Source organism: Nannobrachium achirus, assembly GCF_963921795.1.
Source record: "Nannobrachium achirus genome assembly, chromosome: 1".
NCBI lineage: Eukaryota > Metazoa > Chordata > Actinopteri > Myctophiformes > Myctophidae > Nannobrachium > Nannobrachium achirus.
The window spans coordinates 57,673,440-57,695,297 of NC_137810.1; the positions used below are offsets into that span (position 1 = coordinate 57,673,440).

Here is a 21,858-nt window from a genome sequence, read left to right on the forward strand (position 1 = left end):
GACATGTCGGAGTGGCGGGGTGTAACCGGCAATAACAACATGCAGGAAAAAACCTTGCAAACACATTGCAAACTACGGCATGGGTTGGGTTGTTCACGTCACTAAACTGGATCAGTGGTTACAGTTATGTCCCGTAATGGTAAGATCCAGTGTTGCATTGGTCCGGTGACGCATGTAGACGGGGTCCCGTATCTTTTCTGAGCGGTGTCACGCCGCTCACGCGCACGGACATGCACCGATGTAAAACAACCCCCAAGTTCACACCTCGACAATGTTTACAAACATTCAAAAGAATTGCAAAAATGTTGTAAAGATACGTTTTAAAACATTTTAAACACCACAAAACGTGCACGTCACAAAATATTAGCAGATCGTCCGTGGCCAAATAAATACACATAAATCTAGGGGTCCTTGACATGAAAAATGCTGAGTATCACTGGTACAGTTCTCGCAGCATCACTGCACTGAAAAGTGATGAACATGCCGAGAAGGAGCAGCAAAGAGCAAAACAACACTGCATACGGGGTTACAATAAATCATCTGACGGATCTAAAAAGGACAACGTTTTATCTGGGTCAGAGGAAGGAGTCCCCACTTGACCCTACTGAGTGAACAGGCAAGTGCAGTCACAAGATCCTCGATCTTGTTGACACTGGGTGAAAGGATACGTGGTCGCATGACACATGTAATAGAGGAGAAAACCAGGAGATGAACACAAACTCTAACCACAAGGCCACCGAGCTGGTCAAATCGCAATTATTTGACATAATCGTGATTATTTTTCATAATCGTCATAATTGTTCCCATGTTGAAAATTTTCATATATTAAAAAAAAGTAAAAAATAGTGGAAATAGCAGATCTACAAGGAAAAGGAAATAGCAGATCAATAGCAGATCAACGCGTCGCGATGCGACGCGTTGTGAGCTTGTAGATCGGCTATTTCCACTATCAATGTTCTTTTTTAAGTAGAAAGTTGTATATTTAGGTTATGTGTCATATCTGCCATGTGCAGCTTCAAAGCCTAAAAGCCGAACAGAAATGTAATTATCAACGACAAAAACACAATTAAATCATTAATCGCAATTATTTGAGTGACAATTAATCGTTATGTAAAATGTCATATCGTGACAGCCCTACGAGCTGGTATATGACTTCTAGACAGAGAGCTAATTGGATATCCCCCGCCCCCCCACTCTCTTTTATGAAGGAAATTAATTAATGATGAAACCATGACATTTAAGTAGTCCATGTTGCACTTGTTGTTCTGCCCTAATACATCCGTGTATGGCGGTGTATCCGAGAGCAACAGGAGCACACTCGGGGAGCGTGAGATCGACGGTCATCATTACACACTTGAAGCCCACAAGCCATATGGAATGTCAGGTGTAATGTACTACAAAGTACACCCTTTTCTGTCTTAAGTGTGAGGATTCTTCATCCAAGGCCATAGTGGTTAGTGAGCTCGCCTGGGGAACCAGAGCCCCTGGTTGTCCCAGGTATGATTCCAGGCCAGGCCAGCAATGTGTCGAAGTGTCCCTGAGCAAGACACCTAACCCCTCTGTGGGCAGCACTCAGCAGGGTTAAGGGGATATTCCACTTTCAAAGAGACTTTTGGTCATTTTATCATCTAATCAGGCTTTATGAACACCCTGGACATCAGGCTTTTATGAACACCCTGGACAGTTTTTAATTTGCTTTGAATCAAGCTAATTAAAAACTGTCCAGGGTGTTCATAAAAGCCTGATTAGATGATAATAAAATGACCAAACCTTTCTTGTTTTCTTTAAGCTGAAACTGAAGTTCCCCTATATATAGTGTACTGTACTACAAAGAGCCTTTTCTGTCTTAAAGGGATATTCCACTTTCAACAGGGAGCAGTGGAAGGGCCTCTCTCCACATACACACCCATTGTAACTTCAAACTCCATTTTAACCATGATAGATTCATTAAAAACACCCATTATTTTTTCTGGTGACTCATATTAATGAATCTATCATAGTTAAAATGAAGTTTGAAGTTACAATGGGTGTGTGTGGGGAGAGGCCCTGGGCCTGATAACATTTACATCAAATATCTAAATATTCAATCAAGCAAATTAAAAACTGTTCAGGGTATTCATAAAAGTTTGATTAGATGATAAAATTACCAAAAGTTCTTTTGAAAGTGAAATATCCCTTTAAGTGTGAGTATTCCTCGTCCAAGGACACGGTGTCAGAGAATCAGGTGCTCACTGCAGCATTTGTAGTACGAGAGCAACAAAGACAAATGGTTTGGGGGGGCACTTTTATATTACTCAGTCATTATTATTCCACACTGTAGGCTGGAATGTATCAAAGATAGATGAGACAACTTGTATGGCCTATTTATTTTAGTGATGACACTGCACCTTAATAATCCTACTCTTGTGGCACGCACAAAGTAAGACAACAAACAAAATTACAAATGAACCTGTTGTTCCTTTAACCATGATTATCAATAATACTGAACATATCACCCTTCTGTTGATATGCTGTAGGCACAAAACCAAGACAAAACTCTATTATACTTGTGTGTGAGTGGTTTCTATTGCAATTCTGTAACGACACAAGCAGCCTCATGATGACTCATGACTAAATTCATTTGTTTCTACAGTTGAATCTATTTGGGGCATACGGTATGAGGTATGCCATCACACAGGTGTTAATTGATGTTAAACTGAAGACAAACCATGAGACTTTAAGCCAGCGTGTGCACTTCAAGTGAGTCAGGCAGCAAGGGATTGGCCCTTCCACGAAACATGTCATGAATGAGGGGACAAGTTCCAATCAAGTGCTTCTTTTACCATTCATCATATCATGTGACATTATGTGTTCCGCTCATCTGTGATGCACCATTAGCCAGTTCTACTTTAAGTATAAGTAGCTTTTCATTCCACTGGCTGTGTGGCTACTGCTTTACGACCGTGGATCAGGAGATCAAGGAAGAACAGTCACCGCACATTCTTCAAATCAGCCTTATGGTGACGCTACAAGTTATGGCCTATAACTCTTGAACCATTAGGTTGTACAATCAAGATATTTGTCCCTGGATTCCTTTGGATCTTTTGGACCCTCTCCATATAGATACATTTTTCACTTTCTTCAAAACACACTTTTTGCTACTACTCCTACAGATTTTGTCCAAAAGTCACATGAACCCACATAAGTCTGGGGTCATGTGATCATCAAAAAAAATAAAAAACGAATCTCCATGGGGCGAGCAACCAAAAGGAAAAAAAGCCACCTTTTGGGAGAATCATCCCTTTAAACGGTTTTATAATTGATACTTTTGACAAAAGTAATTTGTCACATCTTCTTGAACGGTATTGTCTCTCAATACAGACGTGTTTTCATATATGAACAAACAATCGATCTGTATAATTCACCAGGTGGGAGGGAAAAAACATTTACCATAGTTAGTTTGACTTCACTGCTGGTGAAAGATGTCACGTGACCAACGTGTCACATGACAAACAACAAACACAAAGTGCTGGTAGAACAGAAACGAGTACACAAAACAATCTGAGTATACAAAAGGTGTATGAATGAACAGTCTGCTTTTTTGTTTCGCATGCAACCTTTGTATGTTTTCTTTTTCTCTTTTCTTCTGTGGGACAGAGTAGTCATTTGGTTGGACTGCATTTCCCACAAAGCACCAATGCTGCCAGGCAGACGGGTAACTAGGATGTGGAAAGAGACTCTCACTCAGGTCTGACTTACAAACATACACAACCTCCTCTCCATTCTTCTCTCTTTCCACTCCTCCTCACCCCTCTCGGGAAAAAGGAGGAATCTCTTCTCCAAACTTGGCACAGTGAGCAGAGTTTTTGGCTTCAAACAGCACCTGGTTGTGTACGTAGCTTTCGCAGCAGTAGCAACAAACATACACAACCTCCTCTCCCTTCTTCTCTCTTTCCACTCCTCCTCACTCCTCTCTGGAAAAAGGAGGAATCTCTTCTCCAAATTTGGCACAGTGAGCAGAGTTTTTGGCTTCAAACAGCACCTGGTTGTGTACGTAGCTTTCGCAGCAGTAGCACCACACAGAGAGGTGCACTGAGCCACTATGCTGATTGTACCCTTGTCTTTTTCTGTACTGTCTTGTATATTTTGTTTTCGCTTCTGTGTGGCTTGTGAACAAGAATTCCAATGCATTTTAACAACAATTTTAATGTAAATGGCGAAATAAACTTGAAACTTGAAACTTGGTCTGCAAAGCCGAGGACTATGGGATGCTCAGCCACAGTGCCGTGCATGACCATGTGCTCGTTGACATAGCGACCGCATAACACCTGGTAGCAGATGAGACAGATCCAGTTCTCGGTCTCAGAGCCACAGTCCTGACACGGCAGGAAGATGTCAATACCTGCAAGTGGGAGAGGCTTAACAGCCTCCAGGTGAGGACACCAAGAGAGTGGTTCTACCACATGCATGGTACTCCCATCGTCCACGAGTTAACCACAGATCAGCTCCAGGGCAGTTTGAGGTTTTGGACCAACCACAAGCTCCGTCTGACCGCTGCTCTTCAGCGGCTTCTGCCTCGCATCGACCAGCAACCGGCAACAGCTTCCAAGGTTGTTGTGGCAACAGCCCGAGGCTGAGGTGTGCTAGCTGCTGATTGGTTCTCATCAGAGGCCACGTGAACAGACTCCGCCTCGACTTCATCCTCATTGGAGCTTCTACGAGGGGCGGGGAAAACCTTCTGTCTGGCTCCCCCCACTGGGATCGATGCAAGGCTAGCATTGGCCGAAGTACTCTGACTGATGTCAAGGCTGGCCAATCCCTGTGCAAGCTGGTCGACACAGTCCTGTTTTGACTTCCTGCCTTTCCCCTTAGAACCTCGCTTCCAACAATGCTTTGGGATGGACAGGGAACTAGCATTGGCTGAAGTACTCTGACTGATGTCAAGGCTGGCCAATCCCTGCGCAAGCCGATCGACACCGTCCTGTTTTGACTTCCTGCCTTTCCCCTTAGAACTGCGCTTCCCACGATGATTTGGGGTGGACAAGGAACGGATAGTCTCTGGCAAGTGTATCCGTAGAGATGACCAGTAGGGGGCGTGACAGCGGATGACCTCATTAATTGCTAGGACAGCCTTCTGGTGAGGGGGGGGCAGAGGTGTTGCTAGAGGAGGAGGGACGTCCCCTAGCAACACACTGGTACACATTGCCATAGAGTCAGAGATGGACCGCAAGTTATAACCCCCCTCAAGAATGACGAGAACCCTCCCTCCAGCCAATGACATGAGGAGGTGAGTCATGTGGGCGTATCCTTCAGGTGTAACCTGGTACCCTCCCAAAGGGTCTCCCCTAGCTGCATCAAACCCAGCAGAGATAATGACTAGACCTGGATCAAACTCTCTGGCGATCGGCATGACAATGGCGTGAAAGGCGGCCAGGTAATCGGAGTCTCCCATTGGCGCTCCGCTCCATGGAATGTTGACATTAAACCCCGCCCCCTTGCGGATTCCCATCTGATCACAGTCTGCGTCCCGGGAGGCGGGGAAGAACGCTCCGTGGTCATAACGATGGAGTGAGACGTAGAGAACACTCTTGTCCTCCTCGAAGATGTGCTGGGTTCCGTTGCCGTGGTGGACGTCCCAGTCCAGGATGAGGACTCTGAGGTGGGGGGTGAGGGACTGGGCGTAGCGCGTGGCCAGGGCGGCCGTGTTGAAGAGACAAAAACCACACGCCGCGTCTCTCTCAGCGTGATGTCCAGGAGGACGGACGATTGCTACACCGTTACACACCTTCCCAGTTAGAATGTGTTGGGCCGTGTTGAAGCAGCTCCCGGCAGCCAGTAGGGCACACTGGTAACTCTGGTTGTTGACAAAAATGGATTTGAATTCCTGTCCAAGGCGATGCAACTCTCTGGGCTTCATCTCCTCTGAAGACTTTATCAGAGAGATATGAGATAACCCATGGCACATGGCCAGTTCCTCCTCGGTTGCCAGGCGGGATGGTATCCGTTGACAGCGACCGACCAATCCTAGCTCTTGGTGCTTCGAGAAAATCTTAGAAATCCTCTGAGGCTGTTCAGGATGACGACTGTCCCACATGTTACGATGTTCCATCATCTCCGGGTCATAAACCAAACCCGTGGTCAGCCCGGCAGCCCGGGTAGGGCTGACCTTTGCTGTGCGGTTCTTGTCCTTTTCCCTCAACACTTTACCTTCAGCCAGTATGCCACCGTCCAGTACTTGAAGACGGGACCAGTAGGGGTACAGGGCTGATATGGTGTCAGAGATGGACTTAAGAGCACTGATACTAGGTGCGGAGCTACGAGGTACCAGGGCAGGACAGGGGTCTCCCAGTAGAGATCTGATGCAGGCTGCAGCGCCCTCTGCTGTGGACTGCAGGTTATATCCACCCTCCAGCGACAGGATCACTCTTCCCTCAGCCAGGCCCATCAACATGTGGGTCAGGACGGACAAACACTGTGGACTGCAACACATCTCCCCCTTTGGGTCTCCGACCAAACAGTCAAACCCTGCAGCGACCAGGACCAACTCGGGCTGGAACTCGTAGGCTACTGGCAGTAGAAGCTGCTGAAAGGCTGCAATATAATCTGCATCTTCCATTCCAGTCTTGTTCCATGGCAGGTTGATATTGAAGCCTTGTCCTGCTCCTGTTCCAATAGCACTGCTGTCTGAGTCTGAGAGATGAGGCCAAAATGTACCCTGTTCATACCGGTGCACTGAAAAAGACAACACGCTAGGGTCCTCTTGGAAGGTATACTGTATCCCCTGTCCGTGATGAACATCCCAGTCCACTATTAGAACCCTGCTGACTTTGTGTGTTTTCTGTGCGTATCTCGCTGCCAAGGCCACGTTGTTAAACACACTGTATCCATTAGACACTGCAGACTGTGCATGGTGGCCAGGAGGTCTAGCAACAGAGAACCCATTGCGGAGTTCAGAGGTCATAACCTCGTCAACGAGCTGGAGAAGAGAACCTACTGCCGACAATGAAACCTGAAATGTCTCAGTGTGTAGGTAGACAGAGTCGTAGTTGTCGGACAGTTTTTGAAGTTCCGCCTCTGTCATCGACCGAGTCGACTTCATCAGATCAACATACTCCTTAGTGTGAACAAGCAGCAAGTCCTCTTCATTGGCTGGCCTGGGCTCCAGAGAGACACAGCGAGAACGCAGTCTTTGTCTGTCCAACTCCTCCATGATGGACGTCACTCTGGCAGGACACTCTGGGTGACTGGGATCCCAGAGACATTTGTGCACGGTGAAGATGTCACCGTAGACCAAGCCTGTTCCACTGGCAGGCAGTTTGTTGTCTAGACCCAGGTTTTGTAATCGGTTGGCGAGCTGCTGGTGTTCTCTGTTCTTCGTCTTTCCTCTCCTCTTTGCCTCCTGCAGACTGTAACTGTTACTGGCACGACCAGGAGAGCTGGACGGTCTTGGGGAGCGTCTCGCTGTCTTTGGTCCACCTGCCTGAGGTTCTGGGTCTAACCCAGAATGCATCACTGCTGCTGGGTTGGGTGCGAGTTGACAAAAACAAATACGTCGCAGACAAAATGCGTTTTGCCTAGGAAGGAAGGCGAGACTTGATGATGTCAGTCGTCCCGCATAGCATAGCTAGGGCAGTGGTTCTCAAAGTGGGGTCCTTCATATAAACTGCTTATTTGTGAATACATTTTCGCCACTGACTTTAATTAAAAAAAAAATACTTTTCCCAAATATGGAGATGACTGACATCATAGACCACAGAAACAGTATGTCCAAATATGGGCATTCCAAAATATAGACATAATATTGATGACATCAGGGATCTCCATATATGGGCATTAAAGGGATAAGGACTGACACAGAGATCTACATATATGGCCATTAATAATTTTGTGAATTAATTTTCCCCATTGACTTGAATGGGGAAAATTCAAATGGTAAGACGAAATTCATGCGCAAGTGTGACTCATGTCACGGCAACCACACTTGCAATTTCCAATTGCATCTTTCTAGTTACAACTGCAATTTCAGTTTGATGTTGAGCTTCTGCCAACAGAGTTAGATTGGTTTTTTCATCTGCCTGTTAGCAAAATAACTCCAGAAGAATAACAGAGGGACGGATTCTCATGAAGGAATAATCAGCAGGTTGCACCACGTTTGGGTTATAAAGGTCAAATGTCAAGATCACAATTCAAGGCCCAATCAAAATGACACACTCAAGATGAGGTTTGACCCATTGGATTCCTTACCTCAAATTACATCTTACAATAAAAAAATTAAAAAAATATATGGTAAATCCTTTTTTCCATATGCAATGATGTCATACTATGCTGTGGATTTTCATCAAACACCTTGGGATTTATCTGTGGGGAGATCCAGCTGTCATAGCCCCAACAACAGAAACACAAGATAGGTACTAACTGTGCCGGACAGTAGAGTCAAGATAGATAGGATCATTATTAGTAGTTACTATTATTATTTCCAGCTTTTTATGCCTTCATTGACAGTACAGCAGGTTGACAGGAAATGGGGAGAGAGAGAGATGAGGAGTGACACGCAGCAAAGACCGTCGGGATCGGGACTCGAACCCTGCAAAGCGCTATCAGGCTACATTGAGCCTAGGTGTTTGGACCGCTACGCCAGCGACCCGGACCGGCTGGACGCATTTGAATGGAACACAGTGAGAATGCCCTGAAGAGATTACCGCATTTACTTTTGGGTTGAAAAGGACCGGTCAAGGCCACAAATAATCAAGTGTCACGGTCAAAATCAAGAACATGAAATGTGGTGGTAATGATCAATTGCCTCGAAGAGATAATTAGGCTAACTTTGGGTATAAAAAAAAGTCAAGTCAGGCCAGCCTGGGATAAAACGAGAGATTGTGGACTGAAAGAAAGGATAACATTTTAACCACCACAGTCACAATCAAGGTCAAAATTGAGAATAGATAAGAGAGGGTGTTCATGGAACTTGGTGGGAATTAAATTAGAGGCACCTTGACAGGAACAAAACAAGTCCATTTGCCATTGTTGATTTTCATCTCATCTACCAACTGTGCCAATTCTGTGAATATGCTAACCGTAACTATAACCCTTTTTGGCATGGAAGAAAGACAATAAAGCTCCAACATAGGATGCCACAAGTAGCTTCATTTTACATCGGTACCTCTCCAGGCAAGGAAAATACCACATTGTTGTGTCATTCATTACTTTTTGAAGCGGTGAAAAACGCTTCCAATGAGTGGCTTTGTGTGTCCCACGCCCATATATGGTCATTTCAGTCCAGAATGAACAGGCTTTTTCAAAAACAAAATGTATGTCACCTCATGTCCATATATGGTCACTCCAGTCCAGAATGAACAGGTTTTTTCTGTCCCGTACGTCCAGAATATCAGTCCAGAATGAATTAGGCTTTTTCAAAAAGCAAAATGTGTTGTCCCATGTCCATATATGGCCATTTCAGTTCAGAATGAACAGGTTTTATCTGCCCCGTCCGTCCGTACGTATGTGTGTAGTGTCCGTCCCGGTCTGATGATTGGATACTTTGAGGATTGGTCAAGCTTCACATGACAATTTGGCCCTCCAGATAAAATCATTAATTCATTCAGAAATCAGAATATAAAGAATGTATAGATCACAGAGTTCATAACTCTAGTCTAGAACACATAGAATAAAAGTTCACCGCTTCACTTCGAACCAAGGTTTGATTTCTTTTTATCATGAATAATACCATATGACTTGAGCCATCATATTTGACATAAGGTATTGTATGGTATATTAGCCTACATTCTGACCAATGTTGTACTGAAAGTACTAATGCTATGCAGGGTAGCATGGCTTGCTGGAACTGTGTTGGAATTTCCAACCCAGTTCCAGTAAAATCACTCCCTGTTGTGTGACGAATCTGCAGTCTAGCAACCGTTTTCATTGGCTAACATGTTGTTCACTGATGGACAGTATTGTCATAGTGAGAGAATGTCTGTTTTGGAGCGGTCTGTTTTGGAGCGGTGCCTCAGCGCACCAACACTTGACCAAGTGTGTATGATGTTGCCTGACTGCTAGCGTCCGACATCTCAACACCACACTACGTGGGGGGAGAGAGTCTGACATTCCGGGCAGACAATCCATTTCGGCGGGGGGGGGGGCTAAAGCCTATTGACGTCACACACACACACACACACACACACATACACACACACACACGCGCGACGGCGACGTGGCGTGACATTGCAAAAATACGTTATTTCTCATAACATATTATATGTCTGCATGTTTACGTTAGTGCAAAATGGTATTAAAACGTGAAGAAACGGCACTATTTCATAGTTTATTAAAATAATACGAGTCAAGTCTGACTCCGCCATGACAGTTTTCACGGACCAATCAGAGTCCACTAGACTCTCACGTGGGCAGAGGACACCAATCAGAGTCCACGAGTGAGTCTTACGTGAGCTCAAGAGCTCTGTTTGGAGGGGGCTGGGACCGGAGCAGCCACACACGTGCCCCAAGCATACAACCCTGATTGGCCCATTCAATGCGCCCGCTCTTCGGGCGCCTTCGAAATAGATTAAAATGTGTGCAGCTTCAGTCCACACTACAAACCACCCACCAGCAGGGGGGGGTGATGTGCGGACTGAAGTGTCAGGCTATGTATGATGTGGATGGTGTATGTATATATGTATGTATGCATGTATGCGGACGGCCTCAACAGCTGCAATACCACTGGGTGACCAAGTGGCGCTGTTGAGCAGCCTCGATGCTATGGACTAACACAAGAATTCATATATATAGCTTAACTCATACCCTGCAAAAAAAAACATTTCTATAATAAAAACGTCTTTTTAACTATGGCCTTCCCTGCCAGACGTCTTCTGGACGTCTTTTTTAAAATAATAATAAAAAAATTAAAATTAAAATCGACCTCCAACAATGTACTAGGCATGATCGCGATCGCAAAATTGCATGTTTAACCCCCATACCAACCCCATCTTTCAAACATGGCAGCCATGTTTGTTTACATTTGAAGAAAACCTAAGGGCTCCTTTCTCCTGAATGCCTGAACGGATTTCCAAGCGGATTTTTTTGTTTGAAAGCTGTGAAAAGCATGCACATGCATAGTGCATGATCTGTGCACGAATGTGTGCACCAGCGTGCACACTATTTTTTTAACCCTTTGTTGGCGAAACGGCAATATAAGAGGTCCCACTTTACATATGGCACCGACTGAGTTAATGAAATTAACTACTCAAAGGCACAGCACACTTCACACTGGTTGTGATTTTTCACACTACTCATGTCGCTACATAGTGTTAGTACTTTGTTAGTGATATATTATTTTGTTTTTGTTTGTTTGTCCCCCTAAAACCACCCTTTAACTCCAACATAAAAAAAAAAGAATTCCTCACGTGTAACCTCTCCTCTTGTCATGCTGATATACTGTAGGTTTGGCCAGGATCTTGTGCACCGAGATGCTGCAGCAGCACACATTATGGGAGATAGTTGGTGGGATGCGTTAAGCAGTCAGCCACACAGGCCATGTGAGCAGTGCAGCTCGAGCTCCTCGCCTCCAACGCTTGAATTAATTCAAAGCAATGCTCCAGAACCAGAAACTTCAAAGCCCCCCCCCCCCCCCCCCCCGCCCCAAAAGAAAATTGGGCATTTGGGACGGCTCTACGGATCAGAATGTTATGTTCAGTACTTGCACCTTGTATGAAAACGACAGCACAAGTAGGTGAGGTGTTGCCTGGAAATGGGTTCGAAATTGCATACTACACGCATTGCATCACAGTAACTCTCCTAAGAGCTAATTAAAGCTATCACCACCGGGGGTTGAGCTCAGCTGTGCTAGCTAGCTATTATTGAATCGAGACCCAATGAAAGCTTAATATGTATAGGGAAAAGAAATCATTGATCGTCATGGAGTGTGTATTGCACATCCACCCACACCCACCCACACACACACAGTATGGGGCCAGATTGTAATAAGAAAATAGGATGGTCCATATGGTGGATGAGAGCCAATTCACACTGAGATCAAAGGAAAGCCAGTGGTGAGATGACAGATTGTATTGCTGTGAGTGGCAGGGGTGGAGGTTGCTTCAGTGGTCTCTCCACTGGGCTATTACACTGAGATAAGGGACCAGCCTAGGGCTGTACAGTTACTTGAAAATCATGATTTTATGGCAATTCGTTCAAACCCCTTAATTTTTTAAGTCAGCTGTTGCACCTTGCCCTCATTTCCCCGCCATTAGGGCCGATTCATACTCCACTTTTAGAGCCGAATTTACTTCGGTTCGGCTCTGTGGAAACTAGAATATGACGTCATTCAGAGGTTCGCGCGCGGGGGCGGGTACCGTCATTAATTCAGCTGTTCGATGCTACCGAGATTTTGTGACTCCCTGAACCGATCCGAAATAAATTCGGCTCTAAAAGGGGAGTATGAATCGGCCCTTACACACAAGGGTTGGAAACCAAATGTTCTGGTTATCAACCCAGCTTCACCTCCCCATCGTTCAGGCTGAAGTAAAATCACAGAAAACATTGTAGCCCACGAGTTATAGCACAATAAGCAACACAGGTTATTAAGTAATCATTATCAATCGTGAATACAATATATTAAGCGAAATAAGCAGGATTGTCATTTTTGCCATAATCTTTCAGTCCTCCCAGACCAGCCAATATGTTCGACAACAGGATCAACAGGAAACTCACTCCCTCTGCCATCATATAAACCAGGGCAGTCATTAGGCTGGTCAAGGCCCCATTGAACCTGTCAATACTAAATGACATGAGATTGCAGGGACAGGAGTGCAGGGACACTCAGTGCACCAGGAGGAAAAACTAAACAAAGAAATCACAATGCATACTAAAACAAAGAGGGAAAGAATACCAACGAGAGAGACACGTTCTGAATCGGAGCATCCACTGACAATCTGCTTATTCAACCACTCCAATACAAATTACTTTATTTTGGCTTGTGATGTTTTCATTCAATGCATCAGCCTGACTACCTCCACAAACCTTAATGTACCGTATTGTGCCGCTCTGTAAAAAGGAAAACACGTTTTCATTCTGGGGCATGCATGAGGAGGGAGGGGGGGGGGGCTGAACGGGGACTCTGACATTCATCAGCATTGCTGCCTGGGCCACCACCAGGCTCCGCATGACACGGCTGTTTAGACTGCACTGCAGTCCAACCGCACATGGAGAGAGAGAGGGAAAGAGAGGGAGGGAGGAAGAGTTAGACACAGAGACAGAGAGAGAGAGAGAGAGGATGGAGAGAAGGGGCACAAGGTGGGGGGGGGGGGGGGAGTGGGACTGGGTTACTAGGGCCCAAGGTGGAGGTGCCTTATGCTTTAACTATTGAAAAATAGCAGATATACAAGCTCACAGCGCGGCACTCGGTGCCGCGCTGCGAGCTTGTAGATCTGCTATTTTTGAAAAGTTGTGAAAATGTGTGCAAATCTTTGAATATATGTATTTTTTAAGCAACTCAAATTTAGCTTCTGTTGGGTGACTTGGGTCCCTGGAACAAAATATTTTGAGATGGGGGTCTGTGGCCAAATACATATCATTTTGGGGGTCCTTGACATGAAAAGGTTTGAGCACCACTGACATAGAATAGAAGCATAGGTTTTTCAAGAAAATCTTAGAAGGATTTGAAATATTCAAAGACACAAATTTCCACGATTTTTCAAAAATATCAGATCTACAAGCTCGCAGCGCGGCACTCTTGTATATCTGCTATTTTTCAATAGTTAAAGCACAAACTAATGCGTAATAATGCGTTCATGGGGGGCCCCGCAGTGAATCCTTGTACCCAGGGCCTAGAATTTGGTGCGACACCCCTGACAGAGACAGAGAGAGAGAGAGGGGATGGGGAGAGAGGGAGAGAGATGGGGGGGAGAGAAAGAGAGAGAGAGAGAGAGGTGAATTGGATGTAGATTGCTGGCAGTGGTGAGGCTGAATGAGTGTCTGTAGTCAACAACATTTGGAAAAAGCCTGGCGGGCATTTGAACACAGAGACAGCTAACTGTTAGTCACTGTTAGTCCCACTAACTGACTCTGTCTCTATTGACAAGACATCATGTTACTAGCAAGCGCATTGTGTTTAATAACCAATGAGCAGGATATGATGTAACCGACTGTGACCTTTGCACTGATACTGGAGGAGCCCTTGTGGTGAGCTATAATGTTGCCTTTTATCACATACCCAGCCCCTGTCATATGATAAAGTGGGAGATAACTTATAACACCCCAGGGGTCAGCAATTAAGCTTGGCCTCTGGATCTTTTTTTAAGGCATTAGATGCAGTCTATTAGTGCAGTCTAGTTTCATCAAGCGTCCCACTAGCCAATCACAGCGCGTCCTGCAAAGCTTATCCAATGGGACCCTGGCGTGAAACAAACTTTGTGGCAGACATTTTGTAACATTGTTTTCCCAGCGAGTTTTCGAACGGACAACAAACCTTGAGCTGTTTGTGCCAGGATGTAGGCCGGACATTGTAACCACGCTTCAGTTTACTTACCGGTACTAACAATTTTGAACGTGTTTTCCCATTGGTTTTTGACCGGACAAAGCCAGATGTTGGAGCTCAAAAAGGTTGCTGGTGTAATTAGCGCTACCCTGGCGTGTATGGGTGAATAGTCAGAGTTTGATTGAATGATTGAAAACTTTATTAACATGATTATTAACAGTACAGGTCAAAGGTTATGCTAAAAGGATAACACAAAAAGACCATTGTGGTACTGTACTCAATTAATCAGTAATAAGCGAGGCGACTGGAACCCGCAATGGACCAAAAACAGACCACAAACATATACTGTATGTACCTGATGAAGGGAAAGTGGCTTGGAAATACTGTCCCATCTATACTATAATTTTGCGAATGTCTGAGTGAGTGAGTGAGTGAGTGAGTGTCTGTCTGTCTGTCACAGCGTTTCTCCTCGGTGGCTGGAGCAATTGATCTGAAATCGCATCACCATCAGCATATGAACACACCTGACATAACTGTGAAGCCCGTTTGTCACTTTCACAAATCGTATGCTGTATATTAGCATTTTTATGGTGTATCTATATCTATTTAGCCTACAGTACCTTTTGTGACCACACATGTTAAGGGAGGGGCGCTGTTGTTCAGGCCATGCACAATCACTCACACACACACACACACACACACACACACACACACACACACACACACACACACACACACACACACACACACACACACACACACACACACACACACACACACACACACACACACACACACACACACACACACACACACACACACACACACACACACACACACACAGGGGGGGGTGTGTGTGCAGGCAGGTCTGTAGCCATTAAACGAAACGGGTTTCTTACATTGATGCTCCTACATCATGCAAGCACCAGTTAAAGTTACTTTCCATCCCTCATATACTGTGTGCACAGTAGGGCTGTCCTCGACTCAGGATTTATGGAGTCGATTCGAGTCGCGGGGGTTAATCCGACGCGTCGACGAATCGTTTTATAGTCTACTTTGTATAAAAAAAATAAAAAAAAAGTGTTGCTTTAAACCACGTCAACATAATACAATAATACATTAAGAGATTAATTGAATACACTGTGTTTTCGGTGATATCGGTGCGCGAGCACAAATGTTATCTGCATAGCAGTGTACAACCATAGAGTTATAACACACCGTTAAAACAAATAAAACATCTCCGCTGTTTCAACTCTGCCCCGTCTCTCGGCAGCGTGCAGTAGAGATGAGACATTCGCGAACGATTCCGCTCTCTTGAACGGCTCTTTTAAATGAACGATGGGATCCAGTCCGCAGTCGCGGGACACAGAGCACTGACAGAGTAATGAGTCAGTGTCGAGAACGGATTCATTTCAGAAACGGATCATAAAAAGGTGGAGGCACAGCTCCCGCTAGAGCCAGAAGTGTGGACATGTCATGGACGCAAACACAGCGAAACACAATCATTCATCATGGATTACAACACTGGAACAATTCAGAAGCACTTTAATTAGAAAATGTAACTTGTAGCCTACACTTGTGTATGTTAATTTGACTTTAGAAGATTGTTTACTTCGTGGACGTGCGTTTGTGCTGTGGCAGGAGGTTTTTTAATATGGGATTTTGACAGCGTGCCTCCTCCTCTTAACGGAACACCGTCCCCGGCTCCGAATGTTTTAACGAAGCGGCGGTTCTGAACCGTTCTGGCCGTTCTGTCTCACTTTCACCCCTACGCTGGTGCGAGACAATAAATAACTGTTCGCCAATTGCTACTTCTCATTGGAAGTACATGACACCAGTCCAGCAGTGCACCGCAGTAGGCTAACTGGTGATATAAAATATATATATATTTTCGCTTCGACTCAAACAATTGGCGTCGATTCGCGGGGCTTAAAACGACGCGTCGATTCGTCGATTTTTAGAGGACAGGCCTAGTGCACAGTGCACATCCCATAACCCACACACTGCACATCATTTTGGAGCTCATATCTTTGAACGGGTAAGGGCTAGTTAATTATAAAATGCTGCAAATTAGATGGGTTTTATTTCCCCTTTCCATATAGTGGAAAAAAGTCTATCTCCAGAAGCATCGGGAGGACCTGACTGCTTCTCTGTTATGCGCGACATATCACCACCTGGACTGACCATGTATAGAGGAGCCTAAATTATTTGAATAATTCATTATGTGACATACTTTTATTCTCAGAACTAGAGAGTGCTCTTAGAACGCAAACCTCCATCAGGAGTCATGCCCTAGCTCCCTACGTCTGTCTGGGTTATGTGATGAAACCATGTTTTGGGGTTGTGTGTGCATGTATGAAAAGGCACAGGGCAATGGGAGGGAGGGATATAATAAAGGACTGTCATTACGTCATTACAGTGCAACCAGAGTGACAGGCTGTATGGACGCAATTATTTGGACACTGAAAAGTAGTGTGGCAGGTGGCCCGTCACATGTATTACATCATCTCCTGATCGCAATTATTTGAGATAATCACAATTATTTTTGCATAATCGTCAGAATCATTTCCATTCATCTGCATGAATTAATGCTGAAAAAATCTTCATACACATATTCAAACATTTTCACAAACAGCTGAAATAGCAGATCTATGTGGAGTGCCGCTGGCCTACTGGTCCAGGCGCATACTACATAGGCTCTGATGCCTGACAGCGTGTCGTGGGTTTGAGTCCTGATCCTGATTGCTGTGTGTCACTCCCCATCTCTCTCCCCATTTCCTGTCAGTATACTATTAAATCCTATCAATAAAGGCATAAAAGCCCCAAAAAAAAGAACAAAAAAAGAAATAGCAGATCTACAAGCTCATGTTCTCGTAGATCTGCGGTTCTGGCCCGCAGGCAAACCGTAGCTGACCACTGGTTACATCATCCTCGCTGTGGGAAATCAACGCGTCAAGCATGGATGAAAATCGTCCGCCAAACACGGTCGACAAACCTCGTCTCGGCAGCAATCAACCTCGGGCATATCATGAATGCCCAGGCGATAAACTACGCCGGCATGTCCTCCCATGACAGATTTACATAAAACAGGACAATCATGTTGCCCCCTGAAGGCACAGATATTGAGACTGGGAAGGGAATTACACATCAGTCTCAGACAAAGCCTTTGCCAGTAATCCATACTAGCCAATCTCATTTGCATCTGTAGTTAGTCTGCCACACTAACAGACATTATGGATGTAAAGAGGCTGACTTGTGTGTTTGTGACACGCTGTAGTGATTGAAGGTCAAATGAGGCAATCAAGTGCCTACATACCAATACCAATGGGTGTTGAATGCAAGTAAGGAAGTGTGACAAGGTGCAGTGCCATACGTCCCTCCTTCCCGTGAGCATAAGCATGAGATTGAGTGGCAGAGAATCGACTTCAGAGCTCCACTGCTGGGAACGGCTCCAAATGTAACAACCCGGCATGGAGTGATAAAAGCACAGCGCTTCGGGGGGAAGTCATAGCAGCTGTTTTCCCATCAGCTTGTATTTCTCATTCTGGAGGAGAGAGAATTGCACACTTATCTCCTTGCCTTGCCGTGGACCCCCCCTGATGGACCCTGCAGGATAGCGCCATAGACTTCACAGGAGTTATGGGTGCATTTACTGCTGAAACTGATTCACTGCACCCGGGGCAAATAATCGGGATAACTTGCTGCCATACATCAGTTCATACTGGCTCAGTACTCGTTCTGGTCTCAGCCAGCAACGCAGAGGCAGGACCAACAGAGATCAGAGACATTACGGTACCACTAAAAACACCATACTGGGTGATGTTCCCTTGATGCACTACAGAATTTATTGCACTTTATTATACAGTATCACAAAGGTGTGGTATACTCATTTAGGTGACTAATTTCAAGTCTGCATTAGGGCTATTTTAATTATTGTATTCACTTCACTGTAAGAATACAGTCATTTAGATTCTGTAGTTTGGTGTTTGCTTGCTGGATTCTTTATTACTGTGGGCTTATATTTAATACTTACTTATGTATATGTATCTTTATTAATGTTCACTTTATTGGTGGATTTACCCCTGATGTTTACCCCTAAATTTAACTAAAATCCTTAAATAGCCAGCATCTAAACATTTGTCATACTTTCCCCCACATATCCTACAGACCATATTGTCATCAGTTGCTTTCTACAGTATCAACACTGCTCTCCTCTCCCATTACTCTGACGCCCCAACGCTGTCTCCTCCTTTCTTTCCATGCTCAACTGGTCTCTGTAAACACATGCAGCATACAGACAGACACAGGCACCAGTGTACCCTGGCTCCACTGTCAAACACAGGCCTCTTTCATGCCATGGTCAGGCAAACAGCTCGAACACTGCAGGTGCTCTACATGGGGTGGGTCAGAGAGGCCATTTGAAAGGTGCCCCCCCCCCCCCTCCTCCCTCCTCTCTGCAGTGCTGATTCATAAATACTTAGTGAAGGGCTTCTTGGGTGAGTTTGCACCTCCACAGCGAAAATGCACAGTGGGTTTATTATGGAATATAAACAACAAAGATACAAAAATAGAAAGTTTAAAGATTCAGTATAATGAGGTTTCTTCCTGACAAAGCAATACAGGCCTGGCGTTAAATCTCTACACCATGGACACGATCGTGGCTTCCGTGGGTCTTCAAAATAAAGAGCAGTCAATGGCGGCACACACAATCAAAATAATGAATTATACATTAAGCATAGAAAGTGTGAAAAATCCCTAACCCCCACAAGTATTATAAATATCCCAGAACTACACCATACCCTTTCCTCACAACAACAACAACCATAAGCAACACTAAAACACATCACAATCCCCCCCTTTGCCATTCTGACTTGGTCCAGGCTCCACCCCCTTCTGACCTCCAACCTCATTGTGAGCTTGGAGGTCCATTCAGCTGTGCTTATCAATGAAGGAAAGACACTCCTAACTCCACTTGAGCTTTTGTTTTATCATTTCCTGATTTATTGAGCGGTGGTCACAACGCTCCTATACGTGGCCGTGTGTGTGGGTCTGTCTGTTTGTCTGTCTGTCTGTCTGTCTGTCTGTCTCCGGGTATGTAGCCTGCAGTAACCTTTTCTGACCACACGAGGGCGCTGTTGTTCAGGATAGGCCAGGCACACTCACACACAAACACACACAGGGGGCACACACACACACACACACACACACACACACACACACACACACACACACACACACACACACACACACACACACACACACACACACACACACACACACACACACACACAACCGCTCAGTTCACACAAGTGTGATTTTTTTTTTTACATTTTGGAGTTGGACTTGTTTCTGTCCAACAGCCGAGATAAGTATTAAGAAAACCAAGGTTATCACCTGTCCTATAACATTCTATCTGAACATCCACCTACTGTATAACAATAACAGGAGGTACTGCTCTGAAGGAAGTCAAGGACTTCACTTCATAGCTGGGCTCATGGGTCAAAACTGAAAGTGAGGAAGGCCCTTGTACGGAGGACCCTGAATGGCATGGCTAGTGTATGGAACTTGAACCATCCCCGAAAAATCAAACTCAGCTTCTTCTATGCAACGTCTGTTCTCCTATATGGCAGCAATTATGCTGGACCCTGAAACAAACCCTGCAGAAGTCTCTAGACGAGTGCTACACCAGAAGGTTTTGTGCAGGGCTTAATTTGTGCCGGAGCTGCCCGGAAGCCATGCTCCAGTACCAGCTTGCTGCGCTCCAGCAAATCTAGACGGTTCTCCGTCACCTCAAATGCACATACTGTCAGGCAAGGGAGGTGTTGGACCCATATGCAGGAACTCACATCGAAACTCACATCAAATCCAAAAGACAACGTAGATGCAGTTGACAAAGACATTACTTAGACATAAGTACATTCACAACAAAACAGCACGAACACACAGCATTGTAACACTAGAATATACAAACAGAACCTGACACTACAACTAAGACCCAGCACTGAACAAAGTCACAGACAGTCTTAAATAGTCTCACCCAGGGCAATTGCACTCTTCTAGATCCCGGGGAGAGAGGATATAATAGGAGATTGGCCGAGGGGAAATTACCAGCCAGGGCAAAGTCACAAGAGGGCAAAACTGACAGGGAAGGGGTACACACAGCAGGGACAGAATCCATGAGTGTGACATACAATACAAGGTTTTTATTTTAGTCTATTCATGATTAATTCAACTTTCACATTTTCCCCTCAATATCCCTTCCTGCCATGTACCATGGATGAAATGAAACCGAGTTAGGTCAGTAAATCGCTAGAATTTAAAACACTTATTATTCACTGCCCGTTATTCTGCCCGTGATCAGACTCCAACGCTCACTACGTTGCTCCACAAATAAACGCCCCGCCTACCCCTCATGTCAAAGTAGTGGGTAGGACATGTGGACATATCCTTATGGCCCCCGAGAGCCAAGAGAGAGAGAGAGAGATCAGGTAAACAATTTATTTTATTTTATGAAAACGTAGGGTATGAGACTAGCAGGACACTGCCAAAGACATCAAGCACTGCCAGCCAGCAAATTGGTGCTGTGGGAACCAACACAAGGGCACCGGTCTCGAGGACGTCCAGCATTAACAAATGGGACGTCCTCAACATTAACATATGTGGACGTCCTCAACATTAACATATGTGGACGTCCTCAAGAAAGATGCAGGAGCACAAAGTACAGACGAGCTGGCCAGATGTACGTACGATGGAGGAGAACCGGGCTGACTGGAGGCGACGATGGAGGGCTCGCCTGAGGACGACCTAGAGAGATTCACTTTTTTATGTTGTGGGTGGCATTCAAGAACAGAGCTCAGAACAAAGGATTGGAAAAAGATTGGGGACAGCACGTTCATAACAAGGCTGCCTACTGCCTAGAGAGGTCATTGCCATGGAGATAAAGAGGACAGCAAGGCTCTGACAGAGTGAGAGGGTCACGAGCGTGGGTCTAGGGGAGAGGTTTAAGGCTTCACTGCTGAGTCAGATGAGCCCCCCGCACACGCACACACGCACACGCACACACACACACACACACACACACACACACACACACACACACACACACACACACACAGACACACACACACACACACACACACACTTCTGTGTCTACACACACTCACTTGGCCTGGCCCAAAAAAAACAGACAAGGGATTTGGAATCCGTCTCTGAAGGAATCAAAGCAGTTGGAAAAGCTCCAGATGGCTTACTTTCTTTTATCCAAACTACACAAGCCATCATGGATAGATAACCACAAGCACTCCCTCTTTACATGTAGCTCTCAGCCCCAATTTCTTTTTTTTCTTCTTCTGCCCTTACTTTCCTCCACCGCTTTTCCATATTCAACCGGGACCCCCCGCTTTTTCTTT

At 45.2% G+C, this 21,858-nt stretch overlaps 1 protein-coding gene and 1 pseudogene across 2 annotated transcripts in view; both read right to left on the reverse strand.

Annotated features, from left to right (window-relative positions):
- Positions 1–21,858, reverse strand: part of slc44a5b (solute carrier family 44 member 5b) — an 85,719-nt gene that overhangs the window by 55,323 nt on the left and 8,538 nt on the right. The window lies entirely within an intron of this gene.
- On the reverse strand, positions 3,944–7,489 carry LOC308301890 (histone deacetylase 6-like; annotated as a pseudogene). The gene is made up of 2 exons: positions 4,214–7,489; positions 3,944–4,071 (listed from the first exon to the last, which is right to left on the reverse strand). The product of its transcript is annotated as a histone deacetylase 6-like (transcript).